Below are 7941 nucleotides of genomic sequence, written 5' to 3' on the forward strand. Positions count from 1 at the left end.
TGGGACCATAATAAGGTGTCAACAGCAAACTGATAGCATCCTTTGCTGTTAAATTTTGTACGAGAGCAAAATAAGGCATAATTAAGGTTTCAAATATTTTCATTTGACAGCACGCTGAGACCACATTTAGGTATCGACAGCAAACAGAAAGCAAAATTTGGTATAGAATTAAATTGATAGCAAAACTAGGCATAATGGAGCCCCGAGCAGACTTTGATACCTGATAGCAAACAGTAACCAAAATGAGCTATCAATGCCAAAATCTTAGCATTATTTGGTTTTGTTTTTTCCAAGATAACAGAACGAAGCATCATTAAGGTTTCGTTTATTAAGATGAAAATTGAGGTTGAAATTATAGCAAGTTTTGGTGTTACATTTTCTGATGAAAAATAAGATGAAATCTGGTGTTCAAAAAATTAAATTGAATTGAAAAAAAACAGCAAATATGTTCGTTACCGGAATAGTGCGCGTATTTTTTGAGTCTCAGAAAAGTGAGATTAAAATAATAACAAGATATGGTAGGCTGTTAAGCCTAGTCCACACTTGGCAACATGAACTGCGATTTTTGTTATGAGACGAACTTTGTTGTCTGTTGTTGTTGTTGGAAACCTGAGACGGTCTCAGTGTCTCCCCAAGAAAATGGGAGACGTTGAGACCGTCTCGAGACGAACCGTCTCCTAGTGTGGACTAGGCTTTAAACTTAAATCGAACGGAAAACGATCAGAAAATTCGTTCTATAACGGCATCGTGCCGTTATTTAGTGTTGATTTTTCAGTTAAACTTAACATACACAGACAAAATTTTTGACTATTAAGTGTCACTGAAACTGCAACCTTTAAAATAAATCAACCTATAATTAACAAAATGTGCAATTTTAAATTGTTTTCCTTGAAAGTTAACGAAGATTCGTTTACTATTACAGCAAATGTCCTGTAAAAAAGTTGTACACTGAAAATTAAATGTCACGTAATTTGTTTTTCGACCTGTAAAATTACGGTGAATGTTCTGCTCCTTTTTGTAACAGGACATTAGCGTAATTTTACAGGAAATAATTTTTGCTGTGTAGGCATCATTGCTATTATCATCTTTGATAACATATTAAATTTCAACATATATTTTTTCATCTTTTTAACATTCAACATACCGGGCGTCCACTATTTTATACATGAAAACTTGAAAAAAACTTTTTTTTTTATTTAATTATTTCAATAGTCACTAAGCTTAAAAAAGCTGCTAATTCATCAATAACACAAAAAAAAATAATCAATATCTTTCCAAAGAAAGCAAAATTTTCTTGCATTTCAATCAAGCACAGGAAAAACCATCACTCAATCTCGCTAAACTTTGATGCTAGATAAACCGTCGTCTAGTAATATTCAGCTCGGGATGTAATCAAAATGTACTTTTCACTCCATAAATGGTTTTTGAAAAATAAATTATCCGTTCAAAGTTTGACAAAAAAAAGGCTAGCTATAGTAAGAAAATTTAACAAATAAAGGTCGCAGTTCGCAGTTAAAGTGCGCAATCACTTTTATTGCGCTGCGCGTAATATTATCTGCATCCTATGTGCACATGCAAGAGTATTTTATACGATCTATACCCAAAATCGTTTTGATCCATCTTCATTTGCGCATCATGTAGGTACCATGTCTAGTTTGCGAAAACTACTGTTTGATTTGTCAGTGTGTAGAGCGTAGAAGAAAACAAAACAAAACAAAACAAATTTTGGTGCCGGCGAATATAATTGACGGACTCATTTCGAAAACGACGTGTAGGAACTTCCCGTGAACGAAAAAGAACCCGTTGGTCAACGCTGCCCGGAGAAGCGCCTTTTCACCAAGAGGAGTTGGAGAACTGAGGACGCCCTGCGAGAAATCGATCGCAACCGGAAGTATGCAGATGCCGATTGGTATGTATACTATAAGTTCCAGCTTCAGACTTCTAAAATTTCTTAGTATTTCCGGAATTCCAGAGTGTGGCCATGTTGCGTAACCTTTACCTGGTCAGGTTGTTTGAAAACACCTTCCTGTGCGACATCCAACTTGCGTTTCCATCCAGCCGGCAATTTAGTTTCAGTCGTCCTATCTAGTTTCCCAGGCCACCCTACCACTAGGTAAAAACACACTGCTGGGAAGAGTACGTGCCATCATTGATTTCAAGGTAAGTTGTTAGTGTTTAATTACATAGAATTTTTTCGAATTTATCATTTTATACTTTTTCCAAGGTTTGATAAAATTCCTATTATCTTTCTCAGCTGGAAAGGAAAATCTTCCTTCCTTCAAGAGAATGGCCGGGATTCGACCAGACTGAACTGAACGCAGATTTTTTAATGTGAATATTTTCATCTAGAGAATCTTTACTTCTGAAGCATTTTCTGTTGTTTCTAAATTTTCTCATGGCGCTCAGTTTGGTCAAGTCGAAGCCCGGCCAATATGAATTTAGCATTTTGCTTCCGATCAACGAGTATTTATTTATTTTATTTTTTTAGAATTCCGTCTCAAGGCATAACATTAAGAACATGAGTCCTAAAATTCACTCGGCCCATGGCAACCTTTTTTTCCGGGATTTTCATCCTTTAGGATGATTCATCCCTTCGCGGTTCCATGGCAACCGTTCTCCAGTTACTCCGAATTCAACATTCTTAGTTCTTGGCATAGCAAAATCAAGACAGTTATTTACAAAAATATAGAGCTCCAACGAAACACTGAAAAATATCTTTCTATAATTCGCTATGAACATTCTTTTTTTGATTATTTTATCAATAATGTTTTTTTAATTTTTCTAAATCTTATAATAGAATTAGATTTTTTCCAGTCAGCCAATAAACGCCTTAATATAGATAACGGAACTCGTAACTAAGATAACGATTGTTGTAATCTCATCTAAATTGTTTCTTTGTCTATTCGAGGCGCGCATGTATCCAGTTTCAAAAATATAATCACTTTTTTTCAATTTTTATTAAAAATGCAGCAACACAAAAAGTCACTCAGAGTAACTGTCTTGTGAAGACACAAGTGCCAAGAATGTTAAAATCCTGTTTATGAGCGATTGAAATACTTAAGTAAAACCTTGCGTCATACAATAATTAACGCGTGAGCTTTCATTGGTTGTATGAAACAAAATGTAAACAAACAGTTTAATTACAAAAAAATACAAAAACTAACATAAAGTAGTGCGCAACTTTTTTTTCATTTAGAATATTTGTAGTCTGGACAAAATATTGTATATGTGAGATACAAATTTTAAAGTTGTTTTGAAAACTGTTGCGGCCGTTTTCTGTGAATCCCTTAGATGTTTCATACGACGTAATGAAAGCTCACGCGAGAATTGATTAAGCTTTTCGGTTCTACTTTATGTATGTACAGTACATAGTACCCTTCGAGTAGCAACAATCGAAATGAGAATAACAAAGTTTGTTATATTCAAAACTACTTACTAGTTACATTATCTATATTCAGGCGTTTATTTTATTGGAACTGACAAAATTCCAAATTCTGTTCTAAGACTAAGTTCCTATAAATGTTTTGAGCGTTGCATAAGTGCAGGCGGTTTTTAAAGCATGAACACTTTTCTGATGTAGTCAGTGTTGGGCCAAATGATTGCACAAATGCAGGACAAATGTTTATACCAACCAAAGCATACTTATATATCAGAATAATAAACTTTCCTATCACGTCTTGACAGCCAAATTGCAACCATTTAGGTTGACTTAAAGTGGTACACAACCAAAATAAAAAATCTAAATTTTGAAAATTATGCCATATTTTGATTGTACCGAGAGCTTATATTATTTCATTCTCTGAAAGTTTTGAGAGCATTTTTATACTAAATTTTGCTATCATAGATAATTATTTGATGCCTTACATTGGCGTCATTGTGCTCTCCAAGCTCTCAGAAAATGAGGTGTAGATAGGGTCTCAGTTTTAGCAAAATTAGGTATCATTTTGCTAACCAAGTATGGAAATCTTTGCTCTCATTTTTGCTGTGTACCACCTTATGTCAAGCAAAATGAGAGCACATTTGGCTCTCAGGGCGTGATAGCAAAATTTGCTATAATTTTGCCATAAAAGTCTGCTCGGGATAGCATCCGTACAAAAATGAGACTGCATAGCACAGTTTAATTAAATTTATTATGTTTCTTAATTTCCTCACTTCCTGCAACCGGGGAATTTGTTTCACAATCCAATGAGAATGGGTTGAGCATCTTCTAATGCACCCTTTGGCACTCTGTATGTCACTCAGCTTCCGAAAATAGAGGTGAGTTGAGCAACAGGAAACTCTGATGGGAAACGAAACAATTTTGCATCTCCGACGAATTCGCCAGCCACTTCCTCGACTTTGATTGGTCTTCCTACAATTTGAAAAAGCTACAAACAGAGAGTCGGATAGAATCTGATTGTGTTTCGTTTATGTTGGACTATTTGAATAGCACACGAAGGCAACTTTTAGGAAGGTAAGTACCTTCTTTGTCCGCTTTTTGCCTGAGTGGATTCAATCATTTCACTATCCCGATGAACTATGTCTTGTGGAATTAAATTGAAATGCTTCCTTCCCCATCTAGGCAGAAGAAACGATAGCTGCAATCAATCTAAGCTACCACCGAGCTTAAGAAATGGCATTTAGATGATAGTAACAATCTGAAGATAATCAAATGATCGTCTGGATATTCTCATCACTCGTTACACGTTTTTAGAATTCCAAACATCATAAATCATTTGGAGCTATTTTCGACCTAAAAGTACTATTTTACCAATCTTATAAAAGCTTCGCTGATAGCTTTTATTCTCATATAAGTTTGAATACCATTATTCCGGAGTATGAAATAGCTGAATCATCACTGAATACAGAGTTGCAAGTTTTCAGATAATCATTTTATATTGATACTCACCGTGATGAGTATCAATCAAGCAGCACAATGAATTTCGTTGTGATGCTCCAAGCTTTCGATGTCAAACGAAATTCACTGAACATCACATCTAGAAAAAAATCAGAAATCCAGAATCCCATTAGAGAAATCTTCAGCTATATTCCCCACTTTTTCCCCTACTATTTTTTGACGACAGTTAAATTTGTAACGAATCCATGGAATATTTGAATGTATCATAGATTGTGATTAGCTTTTCACACTAGCGACACGCCAAGTTGAACGACTCCAAACGCTTCGATATAAAAAAAAATTCAAAAGCGATGATTGGAGTTTATGGAAACTTTTTAATAACGAAAGTGTTAAAGCTCGTGATACCTATGTTTCAAAAAGTGTCTATGTACACTAGACTGGCCCACATTAAAAAAATCCTTATATTCCACGCGGCACCCCCTAAATTTGTACATTTAGGTGAAAAAATGACTTTCTGAAAGTTTCAGGTCATTTGGAAGAAGCACGAGCTGGCGCAAAGGACTTGAAATTTGTATGAAGATTTTCAGCAAAATGTATGGAAAATCGTCATACTTTCACTCTTGGTGTTCTAAAATATGTTACCAATATGCTAGAAGCTCAGATATATCGCAAACGGAATATGGGCTAATAAGGCTATGATCATTTAGTATCCGGGCACTTCACTTCGGTGATAGCTACGTTAATAGAGCTTGGACATGCAAAACTTTAGTACCGTTGTGTTGGTTATGAAAAGGACTATCTTGCCTATTTTTGATAGATTTTTAAGTTAACATGTGTTTGAGATATTTACGATGCAAAAAGACATGGTAAAAATAATTTTGCACAAATTTGCTCCTTTTACGCATTTTGCGCCATGAAAATTCTTCATTGTTGACTTGAAAGCTCATGAACTGTTGATTTTTTCAAATTTTTTTTCGGACCAAATGGTTAAGAAGTATAAGGAGTCACTCTAGGATCCACACGAAGTTCAAACCAACCATCGGAGTGCAACTCTTGATCTTAAATATGGTAAAAAGTCTATGGTTATTGGGGATAACTGAATGCAGACTCCTTAAATAATGCAAAACATCCATTTCCGGCAGGCAAAAAGTGTTGCCTGACTAGTAGACATCATGTAAATAACTAATAGTGATCAGTTCCAAAGATCGCAATCTGAGCATCCGGTTTTTACGCAATATGACAGATGTGTTCCGATGGACAAAAAAAAATTATGTTAAAACCGGATTTAAGAGATCAAATTCTTCGAGATGCCTACTCATGAAAAGGTTCCAAGCAGATTCCAATTGCTTTTTCTAAGTGAGTTTGTGTTAAATATCATGATTTTGCAAAGGTTTTGCTTCTGTGGTAAAAAAAGTGACTGAAAAAAGTGTGCAAAGATAAAAAGAGATTTTATGAAAAAGTAAGAAAATTTCTTGAAATCATTGATAATTTTTTTTATATATTTTTACATTAAATGTCATATTAACACCTTCATTTCCTCCATAAACAGTTTTTCGATCAAATGAATAGATTTTAAAATATACACGTTTGTAACTGCCCGGATACTAGATGATCATAGCCTTAATCGCACTAACTTGATCGCATCGTCACACAATAAGAATAACAAATAAAAAGTTTGTGACTCTTTCAACTTTTTGCAGATATTTGTTATAAAATAAGCTTTGCCTAGGACACAAACTTTCTATCTGTTATTCTCATTGTGTGACAATGCGATCAAGTTAGTACTAATAATCCACCTATACACCGTTCACGATTTATCGATGAAACGCGAAAAAAATCACACATTCAATTGCAAATAACTCATCACAGTCAACTCGTATCGCGTCATAATCTTCTACAAACTTGTTTGTGATTGTTTGAACTACAATTCCTGAAATTCTGAGCTTCCTAGCATATTGGACACATACTTCAGGACACAAAGAGTGAAAGTATGTCGATTTTTCATACATTTTGCTGAAAATCTCCATACTAATTTCAAGTCCTTTGCGCCAGCTCGTACTTCTTCCAAATGACCTGAAACTTTCAGAAAGTCATTTTTTCACTTAAATGCACCAATCTAGAGGGTGCCGCGTTGAAAAAAATGTTGTAAAAATCATCCCATACAAATTTGGGCCAGTCTAATGTACACAACACACTACCTTATAAATGTTGAGAACAACACTTTAGTTTTATAATATCATTTGCAAATACGGCGCTTTGGTACTAAACAATTTATAACATAATGTCATAATGATCATGTATTCAAAAAAATATGCATCTATACATTCAGAATTAAAACCTACTTTTTATATCAACTAAATGAAAAATTTAATGATTGAAGCCGTGATGTCCGAGATAAACTGTCCTTTGTTTCAATTTTTTTTTAATTCTCTTTTCAAAAGAATTTTTTTTAACGTCCTTGGTCCTTGACATTCCTTCTCTGTTCCAAACTACTCATTGGTGGTGCATTTTTCTGCAGAAGTTTTGACAGTAATAGTCACTGTAAAACTGTAAAAGATTCGGAACAACCGTAGAGAAAACCAATTTTTGAAACCAACCTTAACATTCCCGATTTCACAAAAACCACTTCAAAATGATGTACTAGGCTGTGAATGATCAATAAACAGTCTAAACTAGCCATTTTACTAAAATTGAACAGTGTTTTTTCCAAGGGTTTCACGAGTTTCTTTTAAAAGGGTATTTTTAAACGTTCTCAAAAATCTTTTAAAAAAACCAGTTATGATAATTAAAAAACAATTCATTTCTGATGCATGTGTCTTAAAGCTCATAAGATAATAATAAAAAAATTTGAAGTAAGGCCGCTTAACAAGAGAAGCGATTTTTCAATTACTCCAAATGGTAGTAAAAAATATTTGATCAGTCTTAATATTCAATGGCACATCATATGCTTTTTTCTATTTTGAATTCTATAAATCTTCTGGAAACGCTCTTAATAGAATAAGTAAGTATCAGTCTGAATAGCATACAATTCAACATTACAATATAATCCTGTTTATTTTAAGAATTCCAGATTTAATTCAGATCTATGATGATTGTTCAGGATC

Source organism: Uranotaenia lowii, chromosome 1, assembly GCF_029784155.1.
Source record: "Uranotaenia lowii strain MFRU-FL chromosome 1, ASM2978415v1, whole genome shotgun sequence".
In the NCBI taxonomy this organism is placed as follows: Eukaryota; Metazoa; Arthropoda; class Insecta; order Diptera; family Culicidae; genus Uranotaenia; species Uranotaenia lowii.